Source organism: Otolemur garnettii, unplaced genomic scaffold (genome assembly GCF_000181295.1).
Source record: "Otolemur garnettii isolate 467f Iridium unplaced genomic scaffold, OtoGar3 scaffold00002, whole genome shotgun sequence".
Taxonomy (NCBI): domain Eukaryota; kingdom Metazoa; phylum Chordata; class Mammalia; order Primates; family Galagidae; genus Otolemur; species Otolemur garnettii.
In genome coordinates this window covers 12,477,323-12,493,619 of record NW_003852397.1, presented here as the reverse complement: position 1 = coordinate 12,493,619, position 16,297 = coordinate 12,477,323, and the positions used below count along the sequence as shown (strand labels likewise).

At 39.8% G+C, this 16,297-nt stretch overlaps 1 protein-coding gene across 1 annotated transcript in view; it reads left to right on the top strand.

Annotated features, from left to right (window-relative positions):
* Positions 1 to 16,297, top strand: part of TRAPPC3L (trafficking protein particle complex 3 like) — a 42,661-nt gene that overhangs the window by 14,472 nt on the left and 11,892 nt on the right. The window lies entirely within an intron of this gene.

The following is a 16,297-nucleotide window of genomic DNA, read 5'->3' as shown; positions in this document are numbered from 1 at the left end:
GACCAACCTTGAACAGATAAGGGACACATGATCTGTCTTACTTAAAACATCTCTTATAAAAATACAGCGACATAAGACTGCATTTTGATTTGATTTTGTATCAGTCTGTGGAATCTAGTTTTATTGTTTTGTGCCTGTTGGTCTTCTGAGCATTTTATATGGATTTCCATTGTCCATCTAACTAAAGCAAAAGTGTCTCACCAAGAACGGAAATAATGCCATTTCCCCAAGTTAAGGTAATACGTGGGAACTGCTTTGTCTTCTACCTCAGTGCTTCCGGTGCCTCACAGTTGCTGCTACCTTGTGGCTAATGCTTACTCCCTTTTCTCTTGTAAATTGATATTTTATTTTATTAACCTGTAAAGTTACCCTTCATTTCTGTGGAATTTCATTTCCTGTCACGTCTGTAAGCTTTTCCAAGGGGACAGATCATGTCAAGCATTCCTGAGGTTTGGGCCACTGTGCACAAGATAGATAGTCATTAAATACATAGTCAGCTTGCACAAGATAGATGGTTATTAAATACAGTATTGTTGAAGCCAACATTGAAAATACTGAAGAACTTTTCGTGCATCTACAAACTGTTGCTCCTATTCCGTCCAGAAGAGGGCAGTGGTCCACATTCCTCTCTAAAGACTCCTAAGGCTTCTCCACACTCCCTCCAGCCACATGTGGAAGAAGCTGTCTTATTTCAAGCAATGTTTACTACGTTGCAATGCCAGCTCTAAAAGCATCTGGCTCTTCACACTAAAATCCAAACAACATCCAAAATAACAAGATTTGAACTGCAATAGGATCAATCCCAAACAGGGAAATTGCTGATTCTTATTAATAATAGATGTCGATCCAAGTTAATGAGGCGAACATCTCAATCAATGGAGGTTTATGAGGGCAAGATTTTGAGGAGGTGTCCTCAGGGGAAGTTGGAAGCTTCAGCATCTTAGAGGCACACAGAGAGAAGGAAGAGGGAGTGCAGGGGCGGTGCTGATGAGGCAAAGGGGTTACGTTCCTGAGAAACCCAAGAAATCTACTTTTTTCATAAAATAAGAGGAATGTTAGAAGAGAAGTGACAGACGTGAGTGAAGGAAGCATCAAGCCTCAATTATATACCTGTCCTTGGGTAGGTGGAACTCAACTGGATAATTTTGCTGAAATATTCACTTTCCCCATTATCAATTTATATATGAAGATGGAAGGCTTCAGAAGCAGGAAATTTATTCTGCTACTGCAATTGTGATTTCAAATGCAAACGTTAAATAGGTAATTAAATCATTATACATTACATTTCACATTACTATGAAAATGTTTGAAATGTATCCTGAATTTAATCATGGAGCTAAACCATGTTAGGATGACTCCTCTAGGTCGCCAGCATTTGGTTTTGGGCAGGTCATGTGGATTTATTGTAAGGATACCTGCATTCTGGGACCCAATAATCAGGCTTCATGGAAGAACAAAAATGGGGAAATCCTTCCAATTTCAGTCTATCTTGCCATCTCGCAGCAAGCCTTTGTGGTTCCCTACTTCCTTTCTCTACCATTTGGTTGACTCCCCGATTATTTTGCTCCTGCATCTATGGACTAATAGCTTAATATTCTTCTTTTTCTTCTCTCTACCTCAGTACTTCTGGTGCCTCATTCCCAGTTTCTGCTGTCTCTTAACTTCTGCTTACTTTCTTTTCTCTGAGTATTTTTCATTTTCTGCCCAATCAATGATCCAAACCATGACTTTCTCTGTGTCTCATATTCAAAGCTCCAAAAAAAGAGTGTCTAACTTGCCCAGTTCATCACTAGCCCTGTGAAGGGTACACTTTTCATGCTGGGACACTTCTAAGGCCAAAGCCCAACTAAGGACTAACAGGCCAGGCTGTCAACTGCCCACTACAGTCCACTATAGCTGTGGCCATATTGACAGGGTAATGAGACACAGAGCACAACAATCACAGGGACCCTTTAGGACAGTGATAGGAGTGTGAAAAACATTCTGAGATTTCCCCAAACTGGGAAAACTGGCAAACAGTGTGCTCTTCCTGTCTAGGAAACTAGTACCATTAATATGTCTTACTTCACCTATGAATCTTCTGCTGTATTAAACTTACTCATCTTACTGATGCTGGTGTTTGTTTTTCTCTGTTTGAGAGCTTGGGGAGAATAATAGGGTTTTAGACTCCCTTTAGTATACTAACTATAAAGTATTGAAATAGAAAAACTCTCTGTTATGTATTTTGCAAATAATAATCAAGTAAGCAAAGCTCTCAAAACCAAAATGCTTCCCTTGGAAGCAATCCAAGTGAAACCGCATTGTTAGTTCAAAGTAAATATTTCAGGCCATTAGCAGGAGTGGGGCAGATATCTCTCACAATAGTGAGCTCAGAGAGATGCTTTGGTAGAAGAAAGATAACCAAATTCTCCTGAGAAAAATGTCGTGCTACAAAAGACAGTCTGAGGTTTTCTTTTAAAATTCTTTTAAAGGAACCAGTCATAAAAACTTGTGCTGGTTCTCTAATCCCATGGGTTTTTTTTTTTTCTTCTTTTGTTGGTGTTTTTTCTTTTCTTACCTTTTCTCTAAGTTTTCTTCAGTCCTTTCTCTTGGCATTCTGTGGTTTTTCAAAGAGTGTTACCAGAGATGATGTGATTTTTAACGTGAATAGGAAAACTGCCCGGATGAATTAGATCCAGGCCATTCAAGTCAGCGACATCAGCATACCTTAGGTAGATTTTTTCCTTTCTGGGAAGGAGGGGGAGTTTCCCTATGCTTTCTTATTCAACTTACCCTCCTATCTTTTTTTTTCTCATTATATTTGTTTTCCTTCATTTTTCTAAATAATATGCATTTTAAAACCAACCACTTTTCATAAAAGTCATCATATTTCACTCAGGAAGCTGAGACAGAAGGATCACTCGAGCCCAAAAGTTTGATTCTAGAGAGCTATGATCTCACCACCGCACTCTTGCTCTGGTGACAGAACAAGAACTTGCCTATTTAAAAAAAGAAAAAAAAAGTCATATTTCACAATTCTCGGCATAAGCCTAAATGTAAGGCACCGGTCCGATGCACACTACTTGAATTGTGCTGCTGTGATTAATGCTGGGCACAAAATGGAGTCACTTTTCCCCTTGTTCTTTGAATATTTTTTCATTTACCAGAATGAACATTTAAATTTCAATCCTAGAGTGGTTTTCCAATCTCCATACACCCCCACCCCCAACTCACACACATTCATTCTCTTAAGGGATAAGCTCAGAAATTCAGCCTGAAGGACCAGAAGGAGAACTGAAAGCTCCTTCCCGGCACTCTCTGCCTCTCACTTGATTCACATCTCTTGCTGATGTTGTGGAGGATTGATGTGTGCCATGCATGTCGCTTTCCTCTCTGCAGGGCTGGGGACTCCCACCCAGGTCCTGGAGGCAGATACACAGAAAGGACAACTTTCACTTAACTCTAATCTACTCCAGCAACTCAGTGCCTGAGCAACCTGCCAGGAAATCCCTAACAGGGCAGGGTGGGAAGGGGGAGGGTGCAGGGTGGCTACCATTTATTTCACCTGTAGCAGTTGTGACTCTATTGGTTACAAAGATCCTCCAATCCTAAAAGATTTGGATATCTTGCCACCGTCTTATCCTAGAATAATTCGTAAACAGATGTTTGAAAAGGTATCCGTTATTGTATGTGCCTCCTATTCTCAACCAAAAGATTAAAGTAGGAAACGGAGGTATTTGAGTGGTCCTCAGAGTTTAGGTCGGGTTTGCGAGCCAGGCTTTCCTTACTGTGCACGGAGATGAAGGGTGCGGAGAGGCCAAGTGAGAGTCTCAGTTACGAATCGAATCGGAAGAGTCTAGGCAGGACGCAGGAGATCAGAATCGGGAAACACTCACGGGGCAGAAGACAGGAACAGAATTTGGGTTAGGGCTCAATGAAAACAAAAGCTGTAGCTGAGCTGGAATTGTAACCATTGCAAAAACACCTGGTTTACTTCAGTTCGGAGAAGCCCCCAGGAGCAGCCTGCCGCAGACGGAGAGCGCCAGCGTCCTCAAGTCCCTCCTTAGACTCTCATCACGGAAAAGGATCCCGGAGTGGGCTGAGAAGCCTTGACACATCCGGAGCAAAGAAGTAAAAAAACTCCCTCTCCCCTCTCGCGCAGATGGGAGGGGATAATATTCTCAGTGGCTGGGGAAACAAAACAACAACGCAAAAGAGGGTAATAAAAAGGAAGCCCGAAGAGACCCAGGCCGCTGTCAGATAGGGCCCCACTCAGACCCCTTCGGAGCGTACTTGCCCCCTGCTTTTCTTTGGGGCGTCACTTGACTATATAAAACTTGCTGCTTAGGCTTTGCCACTTTGGCGTTTGGTTTCAGTTCTTTGTTACTGGATACAAGGACTGGGGAAAATCACATAGGCGGGAACAGGTAGATGTGCAGAACGCAGAACTGGCCGGGGATGGGGCAGGGACTGAGGACGTCTAGGAGAGTTCTCAGCGAGGCGCAGACAGGCAGGACCCGAGCGCTAACGCACCGCCTAGGGGCCATTCCCAATTCTAGAATTACTGCTTCCTTTAATTCTTCAACTGAAAAAAGGGAAGCTAATCAGATTGAGCCCAACTAGAGTCTTTCTGTGCAGTTAATATTGTTCAAAGGCGAATTCGACACCTAGTAGTGGGAATCTATTGAATTATTTTCCTGTTTCACTTTCCAACATGGGATAATAGAGTAAGTGGGAGTCCTCGGCAAACAGGAATTGAATTCCATGGAAGTCACCAGCCCAACGCAGCACAGCATTCCAGAGAAGGCTGACATCTAGCGAGCTGAATGTCAGGCCGTTTTACAATTTAGGGCCTTTTTGAGTGGAGAAGAGGGAGTGGAAATAAATTCAAAGGAAAGAAAAATTCTTGGGGGATATAAAACTCTCAATATTTAAAAAATGATGAATGTTAAATTATTTGGAGAACTCTTACCATTTGCAGAAATACAGCAGATGAATTATTAAGAAAATTTTCTTAAAGTAACATAATCACTTAGACCTGTTTCTTCCACTGAGTTTGCAAGAACCACTTTATGTAAAGCACCCATGCACTTGATCTGTTCTGGTTTGTATCTCCAGGAGGGCCAAAAGAGGAAAAATGTAAGAAATATCCTTTTTGTGGAAAACCATGTGTGTACGACCACAAGGTCTGTGGATTTTGAGACTCATTGGATCAAATCCGAAAGACCACGTCAACTGCTTATGGCAGCATTCCGATGTGGAGGCAAAACTGGGGGGTAGTTACCCTTAAATTTTTGTTATGACTAAATTTGCATAACATTATTTTTCTTTATGCCACAGAGAAGACTATGAAGGCTTGATTCTTAGTAAATCCTGGGGGTCACTAGACTAACTTAGCACTGACTCTTATTTATCAATGTCCATCTTCCACTTCTATTTATAATTTGGACTTACAGGCAATCTGGATTTATCTAGGCATCTTGTCTCCTTGGCATTAGTACCAAAGATGCTCCAGAGGAGAAGTTTTGAAACTTCCAGATATCCCAATTCATAAATAGCTAGGCTGCCCTGACTTTGCATTGGAGATTCTTGATTTTTATTTCTATTAGTTTCAAGATTCAGATGTAACTTATGAGAAACTGACTTAAGAAACTGGCAAAACTTTACTTCTATTTTCTTAGTGTCTTTTTTTTTTTTAAGCTGGGCCCAAGAAATAAATGGACATAAGACAGATTAACAAAGGAAAAGCATAAAAAATTACTTTATAGAATTTCTAGGGCCCGGGCGTAGTGGCTCACAACTGTAATCCTAGCATTCTGGGAGGCTGAGGCAAGTGGATTGCTTGATTTCAGGAGTTCAAGACCATCCTAAGCAAAGAGCAAAACCCTATCTCTGCTAAAAAATATTAAAATTATTCAGGCATCATGGCAGGTGCCTGTAGTCCCAGGTACTCAAGAGGCTGAGACAAGAGGATCTCTTGAGCCTGAGAGTTTGAGGTTGCTGTGAGCTATGATGCTGGGCCCTCCACCCAGGACAACAGAGTGAGAATCATCCCTCCCCCCCCTAAAAAAAAGTTCTACATAGCATGGAAACATTCATAAGGACATGGAGACTCAAAGAGTTGAAAACATAAATACTCACAAAGAATAGTAAGTTGTACAAAAGCAACTGAATTATTTAAAGAGGCTTCAAGATAAAAATTAATTTTAATAAAGTCTAGACAGAATTCTCTCAACCTCAACTGCCTGTCCTTGGTGATAAGAATGTTGCTTTCCTTCTAGTACAGGGAGGAGCTCTTTCACATAGGAATTGTATCTCCTACTTTCAAGAAACAGTGCAAAAGTCAGAAGAGCCCTTAACTCAAAATAGTCAATATGCCAGAGTGGCATTTTGGGGGTGGCATGTTCTTAATTCATTCAAAACCAACCTAAGTGTGTAGATTGAAAATAGCAGGGGCTTTGGAAACATTTCACTGATACAACTATTTACAGTGAAGTTTGTTGCCAGGAGTAGAAAACCATGGAGTAAACATTCTGGAAAACAAAACCCTAAAGCAAGATCTATTTGGTCCTAAGAATTCAGAGACACAAGGGGAAGGCCAACCACACTGAGTCACCCCTGCTTGGTGTGATTTTTGTTCTTGTCAGAAATAGGATTTGGTCCAGACTTACGCTGACCTCTCAGTGACAAGGCAATTGCATCAATCCTAGCTGCTGCATGAATCACCTGGAGTGGTCAAAAAATCCTGGTGATCAGGGCATTCCTTTGGCCAATTAAATCACAGTCTCTGGGAATAAGGTGCAGGCATCATAACTTTTTAAATGCCCTCCCATATGATCCTAATGGGCACCCATTGTTTAGAGTGAGGGTTTTCAGACTGTTCTGAGACAATCTGGAGTGACAGCTGTAGAAGTGAGGCCAGTAGCCCTCCCTCCACATCCTTCCAGAGTTGCTTCTCCTTTTATGTAAGTGTTTCAAATAAAATAACATATCACTTGAAAAAAACAGGGGGGAGGAGGACACCAGAGAGATTTGATAAATATTGAACAGTTTTCATTGCAACGAAGCTCATCCCACCAGTTAGTTGAGATAACCAACACTACCTTGGAAGAAGTAGAAAGAGAAGCTGTTTTTGAGGACTTTTGCTCCAAAGAAGATGGAAATTGATCCAACACCAGTTTTTAATCCTATATGTCTTTAATTATTTTGCCTCATGCACTGGGTCAGTGAAACTAACTCACAGTTATCCCACTGTTTAAGGAAGCAAGGCTTTTTAAAACACTGATTACTATTCCTGATGTTTTCTCCGTGACACAAAACCTCTGGGAGAAATAATCTTGCTCTGGTTAAGCCATTAGCAATCATAACTACTGCAGAAGCACATCCCTCTATGTTAAAAATGTAGGAACAGAATATTGTAACAATGTAACTAGTCACCATTGGATAAGTTATGTATTGTGCCAAAGTATGGGTGTATATTTGAGGTACTGTTCTTATGCAAAATGTCTTAATATCATGAGTTCTTACTTCACCAGTTCTGACTTGAATGATCCAGTGAGTGTAGTTAGGTCAATTAATTAATGTATTTTCTCATTTTAATGTTATTTTTCATTACTTAAAATTTCAACTAAAAACTTGTAAATATTTTTCTCTGGCATCGATGTGGCTGTAGGTTCAGGAAATTTGAAACTATAAAAGGATAGCTGGTCAGACAGAAAGACGGGCTCTAAAATCTATAAAAATTAAAGTTTGGGGACTATTCTAAATCTGTTATAAATTTTCCATCTAAAAATTTCTTATCAAATGTCATTTTTTCTAAGGAAATAAAAATAAAATGGGGAATATTCTCATTACTACAGTAGAAGCATAGTTGAAGTATAACTATTAAAAATATCCAGAAGCCCAGGGTGAAAAAGCTGTTCAGACTGAGAAAGAGTCCAAGGGTCCAGACAGAGGCCAGGAAACTTAGAAATAGATGTCTACTCCCAAGAGTTCACTAAGAAGCCCATTGACTGGGAATTCATGTGTTACTCTGTATAAGATTTAGGACCACAGGGTTATAGAAAGAGACTCTGAGATGTCCTAATTCAACATCCTCATTTCACAAAGGAGAAAACATACTTTGTTAAATACACACTCAAGAATAAACCAGTATGATGCAGCATTTGTGTGCTGGAAGTTAGGAGTCAGACAAATTTGGGTCCAAATTTAGGTTCTATAACTTAACAAGTCGTTTAACCACATTAGCCTTTTTGAAATTTAGTGTTATTAATATTTATGAAAATGGAAATAATAATACCTCCCTCCCAGTATGCTTACTAAATTTAGATGAAACAAGAACCAAAACTACAAGATTCATTTAGTTTTTTTTTTTAATTCACTTAATTAAATTCCAATAGGAACATAGAGTGGTTTAGTTCTGAACCCCAAACTATATATTTTCTTGAAAATCATACACAGTAGGAAGGAAAATAAGGGAGAAACTTATACACTCCGTTTTCATAAAATGATTCTCCATAAAGAAAGGGTATAACTTGTACCAGGAAAAAAATACCTAAAAGACCCATCTGAAGGCATATTAAGCAACAATATTATACATTAAAGATAAAGAAAAGATCCTATGAGAATGTAGACAATAATTTCATGTCAGTAGTAAAGAAAAATGAGTATGGCATCAGACAATAGACTATGGATTCTGCTCAATTGACAGAAGACAATGATTCTGACCATTGATTCTGTTGTTGATAAAAGTCAATGGAGTAATGCTATGGTATACTCAAGTAAAGCAAGTGTGAACCAAGCAGTCCTTCAGGTGCAAAACAGGCCAACTCTTAATATGTACGAATTCAGGAAATAGCATTCCTGCATTACAAGGTAAACTCTAGCCAAGCAGAAAGTGATTATTAAAACTTCAGGAAAAGAACTGAGATGAATGTATCATTTCTTTTATTGTATAGCTATTACAAAAGTTTTAAAGCATACACAAGTATAAAGAGAATAAAATAGTCATATCCCTATTATCCTGCACCAATGGGATTGGTAGATTCCAGAAAATGCAGTTTCCTGTTGCTTGGGAGTTACTATTAAAAATAGGCCTAACAGGCTCGGTGCCTGTCACTCAAGCAGCTAAGGCGCTAGCCACATACACCTGAGCTGGAGGGTTTGAATCCAGACCGGGCCCACCAAACAACAATGATGGCTGCAACCAAAAAATAGCTGGGCATTGTGGCAGGTGCCTGTGGTCCCAGCTACTTGGGAGGTGGAGGCAAGAGAATCGCTGAAGCCCAGGAGTTGGAGGTTGCTGTGAGCTGTGATGCCACAGCACTCTACCCAGAGTGACAGCTTGAGGCTCTGTCTCAAAAAACAAACAACAAAAAAAAATAGGCCTAACAAATTCTACACCCTATACTACATCATACCATAACCATAAAATCTACAGACTTGACACTAATATTGAAATGCACTAATTAAAAGCAAATTAAGAGAAGTGAGGACAAACTTCATTTACTGCAACAGTTTTACTGTATTATACACGTAATGGCTTTGTAAATGCAGTGTATACATTTAGTTCAATGGTAGTCAATACACTTTTCAATCTTGCTACCATATATTTTTAACTCCAAGTAAAACTTACAGAGACTTTTCCTGGTCTGATTTTGTGCTGGTTGTTGAGAGTGCAGGTTGCTTGAGTTCCAGAGAACAGGGAGTTTACTGTATAATGATCCTGTGTACCGACCACCCAACTTAAAACGTACCACTAGTTTGCCAATCTTGTTTCATCTTTCAGTTTCCTGTTCCCTTTTCTTTGCTGGAATATTTTAAAGAAAATTCTAGACATCATATTTACATATGAATATTCAAATATGCATCTTTCATTGAAGAACTTTATTTTAAAATATAAACCAGTGTGCCCTTGTCACATGTAACAAAATTAATAATTCTCCAAAATCACCTAAAACTTGTTATATCCTTAAATATCTCAAAGGCATCTCGTGACAGTTGATTGTTTGAAACAGAACTGTCCACATGTTGCTTCTGGTCATTAAGTCTCTTATGTCTCTCTCTCTTTTTTTTTTAAATACTCTTCATTGATTGATGAAGAAAACTAAGCAATCTGTAAAATAGAATGTCTTCTCATCTAGATTGATCCGGTTGTATTAACTGGTGTCAACTTTGTTCCTATTTCCTATAAACAAGTATGTCTAGATGCTTGATTAGGTGAAGGTTTTTAGGAAACAATATTTTACAGGTGGTATTGTGTGCTCGTTTGCCTTGCGTCATAAGGCACATGATATCTGGCTGCCATTTTTAGGGATGCTAGTGTAGAGGCGTGGTTCAAGTTGCACAGGTCCTGATCCCATCCGGCTTCCACCTAATAGTTTGAATCCATTATTTATTTTCTAGATCCATTATGTTATTAGGAATTACAAGATGTTTCTAATTCTGAGAAGCTCTACAAACAATAAAGGAATCAGCAAAGTAGAGAGATATAAAATTCATATGCATAAAACATTAGCTTTTCACATGCTCAGATGACAATCACTCAGAAGATACAGTAGAAAAAGGAAATCATTTGCAATAACAACAAAGAATAATTCCTACAGATGTAGTCTCCAAGAAACAGGCAAAACTTACGTGAGATAAACTTTAAAATATTCCTGAAAGACCAAAAGGTATACTTGAATAAATAAGAAGGCCCTCAAGTTCTTGAACAGATTGATACAGCATAACAAAGGTGTCTAATTCGATAGATCTGGGGTGGAGCCCAAGAGTCTGAATTTCATCAAGGCTGCCTTCCCCAGAAGGGCCTGCTCTGTGCTTTAGAGCAATTGTTCTCAAATTGTGGTCCCTAGACCAAGAGCATCAGCATCATCTGAGATCTTGTTAGAAATGCAGATGTTCAAGTATAGTGGTTTGCATTATTTATTGCTTCTTCTTGTCCCTCCATGTAGTGGTTTAAACCAACAAGCATTTATTTAAGCTCATGTTTTCTGGGTCAGAGACCTGGACAGGACACGGTAGGAACTGATCTATAAGGCCTACCTGATACTTCCGCACCTCATGTATCCCGGGGCTGGAATGTTTACAATGGCTTCTTCACTCACGGGTCTGACACCTCAGCTAGAAGGATTATAACAACTTTCTCTCCACTGGCTAGGGTAGGCTTCTTCAAGGCTTAGTGGTCTTTGGGTCATTGGACTTCTTACACTGGAGCTTCTTTTTACCAGATTGTTTAAACACTGCCAGAAATCAAGGCATAAGCTGCAACACTTGTCAACAATTCAGCTTCACTTCTGACACTTTCTATTTGTTCACTAAAGTCAGATTCAAAGGGAGAAGAAAAAGGCCTTACCTCTCAGTTGGAGCCATTGAACGGTATTTAATTTATCAAGTAGACTGGTTACTTTCAGATATCAACTTGACTAGATTAAGACATACCCCGATAGCTAGTAAAATATTATTTCTAGGTACATCTGTGATGGCGTTTCCCCAGGAGATTGGCATTTGAATCAATAGACTGAGTGAGAAAGATTTACCTCCCCTAATGTGGGCAGCTCCATTCGGTCTACTGAGGGTCCGGATAGAACACAAAGGCAGAAGACAGGCAAATTTGCTCACTCTCTCTCTTCTGGCGTTGGGACACCAATTTTATTTTGCAGTTAGATTTGAGAACTCCGGATTGTTCTGCCTTCCACTGTTGGGCTTGCATCAGCAACCTCCTGTTTCTCAGGCCTCTAGACTTGGACTGAGCTACTCTACCCACTTCCTGATTCTCCCACTTGCATATGGCATGTCAGGGGTTTTCTCAGCTTTCATAATCAAGAAAGCCAATTCCCACAGTAAATCCCCTCTCACGTATATTTAATAAATTGGTTCTGTTTCCCAGAAGCACCCTAACTAATACACTGTTGTTCAGTTATATTAAAATGAGACCCAGATGATTCAAAGTTGGCTTGGCTCAAACCAATTTAAATATTAAAAAAAAGTATGTTAACTTTAAAACCTTCTTTAAAAGCTCATCCCAGCTCAAGAAAACCCTGGTTAATATTTCTTCCTAACTGCACATTCAGTGACATCGCCTTGGTAACGTGAAATTGCATCATGCAAATTGGCATATTCCTTATATTAGGACTTTGGCTTTTCCTGGAGACATTTATTAAACCTTTATCATTCTCCACTGTTTAAAACCCAGATCGCATTTCAAACATTGCAACCTCATACTCCTCCAGTGCCCTTACCAGCTTCCTATATAAAATTAGTACTGCACTGTGACTGTACATTAGAATTGCTCAGGGTGCTTTTAAAAGTCCCACTGTAAAAACAAAATCCCAATGTTCTGGCCCCAACTCAGAACAGGATCTTGAGGGGGTGGCCAGGCATTCAGATTGATGAACTCCCCAGGTGATTCCAATGTGCAGCCAATATTGAGAGCTTTCCATCTGAACTTTCATGCCAACGTCTTAGATTTTCCTTAAAGACTTTGGGATATAAACAGAAAGGTGCAAGCACTGCAGTAAAGGAAATGAAATATCCCCTGCCTTGTACACCAGAGAAAAAACAGAGGGAAGTATTAGAAAATTAAGATACTTGCCTTAGAGAATTTGGAACCACTAAAGTCTAAGTAGAATAGCACAGCTAAGAGTTGAAATACATGTCATTATATAAGAAGTAGTAGCTTTTTCTTTCTCTCTCCATTATTACTGTTATTGTTATTTAGAGACAGTATCTCATTCTGTCACCGATACTAGAGTGCAGTGGTGTCATCATAGCTCACTAAAACCTTAAACTCATGGGCTCCAACAATCCTCCTGCCTCAACCTCCTGACTAGCTAAGACTATCGGTGTACACCATACCCAGCTAATTTTTTCTCTCTTTTTTTTATATGGATTTGGGGTGCCCAAATCTGGTTGTCCAGGCTGGTCTTGAACTCCTGGTCACAAACAATCCACCTGCTTTGGCCTCCAAAAGTGCTGGGATTATAGGCATGAGCCACCCCACTCAGCAATTGCCAATTTTCTGATACCTAGTGATTTCTGGATTATTTTAACCAGTTTTTATAGTAAATCAGTGGATTATAAGGCTTTGAAATACCTAATTTGAAATAATACTGTCCCAACTTTCCTGTTAGATGCAAACATTTTCAGGGATGATTCAAAGATCCCAAGGAGAAAATCATACATATTTTTCATATGTTATTTTTGATACATATATATTTAATAATATATTACTTAAAAGTATAATGCACAGATTTATGTAATTATTTTGTCTACTAATGCCTTAGTTTTATAACCTTTGCTAAATATCTATTTTCCTATTTTACACTGGATATGAATAAGCTAAATGTGCCTTGAAACTGAATTCACTGGTTGAACCCAAACAGAAAGGTAGGAACTACACAGAAAAAAAAGGTATCATATATGGGCAGCACCTGTGGCTCAAAGAGTAGGGTGCCAACCCCATGTGCTGGAGGTGGTAAGTTCAAATCCAGCCCTAGCCAAAAACTGCAAAAAAAAAAAAAAAAAAAAAAAAAGGAATCTCATATATATAATGTACACAATTTATTCACGAGGTGAATTTGACAGAATAGGTGTTACATGCTATGAACTTTTTCACTGCATATATTCCTTGTATGGGAAAGCACTGAATTATTTCCAAGAGCCTTCTCCAACCCTCTCCTCTGATGTCACAGAGCAGTAGTGGTGGGTGGAAGGCAAGACTTGCTGACAGCTGTATTTGGTTTTCTTCAACTTTAGGGGAAATGGGAAGTTTAAAAAGGGAGGAGTCAGCCTGGGTTTGGGTTGGCTCGAGTCCAGGGATCTCTTCCATATGCTTCAATTCTACACCTATAAGAGATTGTTATGACAGACACTCATTAGTGCGTCCCTCCTGAGGCCCTCCCCAGATATCCAATTTCAGGGTGCTCATCCCCCAGCTGCTGCAGCACATCCTCCTCTAGAGGATGATTCTAGGGCCACTGGAGGCTCATTTCCTAGAGTTTTCTGGAAAATGTCCTTTTCACCCCTGGAACAACTCACAGACACAGTCCCCTTTGGGATCAGACCAAGACTGATATTCTAGAGCCCCTGCGGGTCAAGCTGGGGGAGGCAGGTGTCTCAGAACTGTGGCATTGATTAGGCTGAAACTTCACTTGAAACTACACATATTCTTTTTTACATCTATCCTGCTGATAGGTTTCTCCTGAGAGTATTGCCTTTTAATAATCATTTATACACAGCTTCCTATACCAAGCTCTGCTTCTAGGGGGCCCAACTGAGACAACTAACTGTCCACACTTCTAGAGTCTCCCTGTCAAAACTGGCTCATCCCATTCCCTCTGGACACCCGGAAACAGACAGCGATTTGCTCTCCCTGTCCTCACCTATCTGCTCCAAGGCTGTTCATGGGAGAGATAAGGTTTCTTGGTCTTGTTTTACTGCTGAGTAAAGGACTATCCTAAAAGAATTTAGGACCAGGAGGTGGGGTGAAAACCTGTGGTATGAACACTTGCCTTTGTTAACTTTTATATCCCTTCATCCTGACTCCTCTGCCCCAGGCGTCCCTCATCCCTGTATTGTCCCTGACACCCACCACCCCCACAGACCCCTGACCCTGCACCTCTAAGTTCCCAAGGATACTGTATGTAGGAAAAACAAACTCAATACTGAATGTTCTTGGCCACCAAGTGTTTGAGTGTTCTCCTACTAACCAATTCTCCATTGCTAGCTGGGTGTCCCACAAAAGAGGGTGCCAAAAAAAAATTAGGCACATTTTTAGAAAGGAAAAACACTGCATTAAAATTATAATGCTCAAGTCATATTTGACTTCTCCAATCACAAGAGGTGCTCAAGCATGAGCTGTATTCATCTTTTATTATTGGTATATATTAACTATTACAATTTTAATGCAGTTTTTTTCCTTTTATAAAATGTGTATACACTTTTGGGGACACTTCGTGTTCAATTCATTTCTGATACCAACCTGACTTACATGCAGACTCCCAATTGATCCTACTGTGTTCTGAAAGTTTGTGTACCCCCTTCCAAATTCATATGTTGAAATCTTAACCCTCAAGGTGAAGACTAAAAGATGGGTTTTTTTATGTTTTGTTTTGTTGAGACAGAGTCTAACTGTCACCCAGCAGCGTGCTGTCCCATCAGCCTAGCTTACAGCAACTTCAAACTCCTGGGTTAAAATCATTCTCCTCCTTCAGACTCCTGAGTAGCTGAGACTATAGGCACCCACCACAATGCCCAGCTAATTTTTCTATTTTTAATATAAACAGGGTCTCCCTCTTACTCAGGTTGGTCTAGAACTCCTGAGCTCAAGGAATCCTCCTTCATTGGCTACCCAGAGTGCTAGGGTTATACTCATGATCCGCTGCACCTGCCAAGAGGTGGTGTTCTTTGAGAGGGAACTAGATCACAAGGGTGGAAATTGCAGGATGGGATTAGTGTATTATAAAATACGCTTGAGGGAGCTTTGCACTTTCTACAGAGTGAGAAGTCAGCAGCCTGCAACTTGAAAGATGACCTCTCACCAGAAGCTGAGCGTGCTTGCAATCTGATCTTGGCCTGCCCAACTTCCAGAACCATGAGAAATAAATTTCTACTATTTATAAGCCACCCAAACAATGATATTTTCTAGTGGTAGCCCAAGCAGACTAAGACATACCGAGAGTGAATAGGGCACCTAAGGCCCACAGTACTTGTAGGGGCCCACAAAAGTATTTTTCATTTCTTTTAAAATTAGAAGGAAATAAATAAGCTTCTAGCTTGAAGAAAGTATCTTAATATGTAATATTTATATACTCATTTTATATCAATGCATTCATAAACATGTATATTTGTGTATATATTTATTTATTTTTATTGCTATTTAGAATGTAAGAAATGGTCCACAGAGATAAAAGTGCCTCGGGCCTGCAAAAGACGTGGCCAGGCCTCCAGGAGCATATTTTCAAGTAAACACTGAAAACGTGTGAAGAACTGAATTTCAGGCATCATGTTCTTTCATTTTGAGAACTGACATCTTCAGATTCCAAGGGAATGAATTTCAAAGGGTAGAATTTCATATATCCTAAAAAGTCAGTAGGACAGATTTGCAGGACAAAGACTCCTACTGACTACACAGCACCTGCCACCAGGTAGGGCAACCAGTGGGAAGAGTAACTTGCTTACACACAAGCCACTGCTTCTCCCTCTAGCTTCTGTGACCGGTATTTACAGAGACCGGCAGACCTTTGTTCAGAAGTATCTCTGTTAATGATAAAATCTCAGAACATGGTGTAGTATTTGAGCCAAATGAGTCCACCTCTCC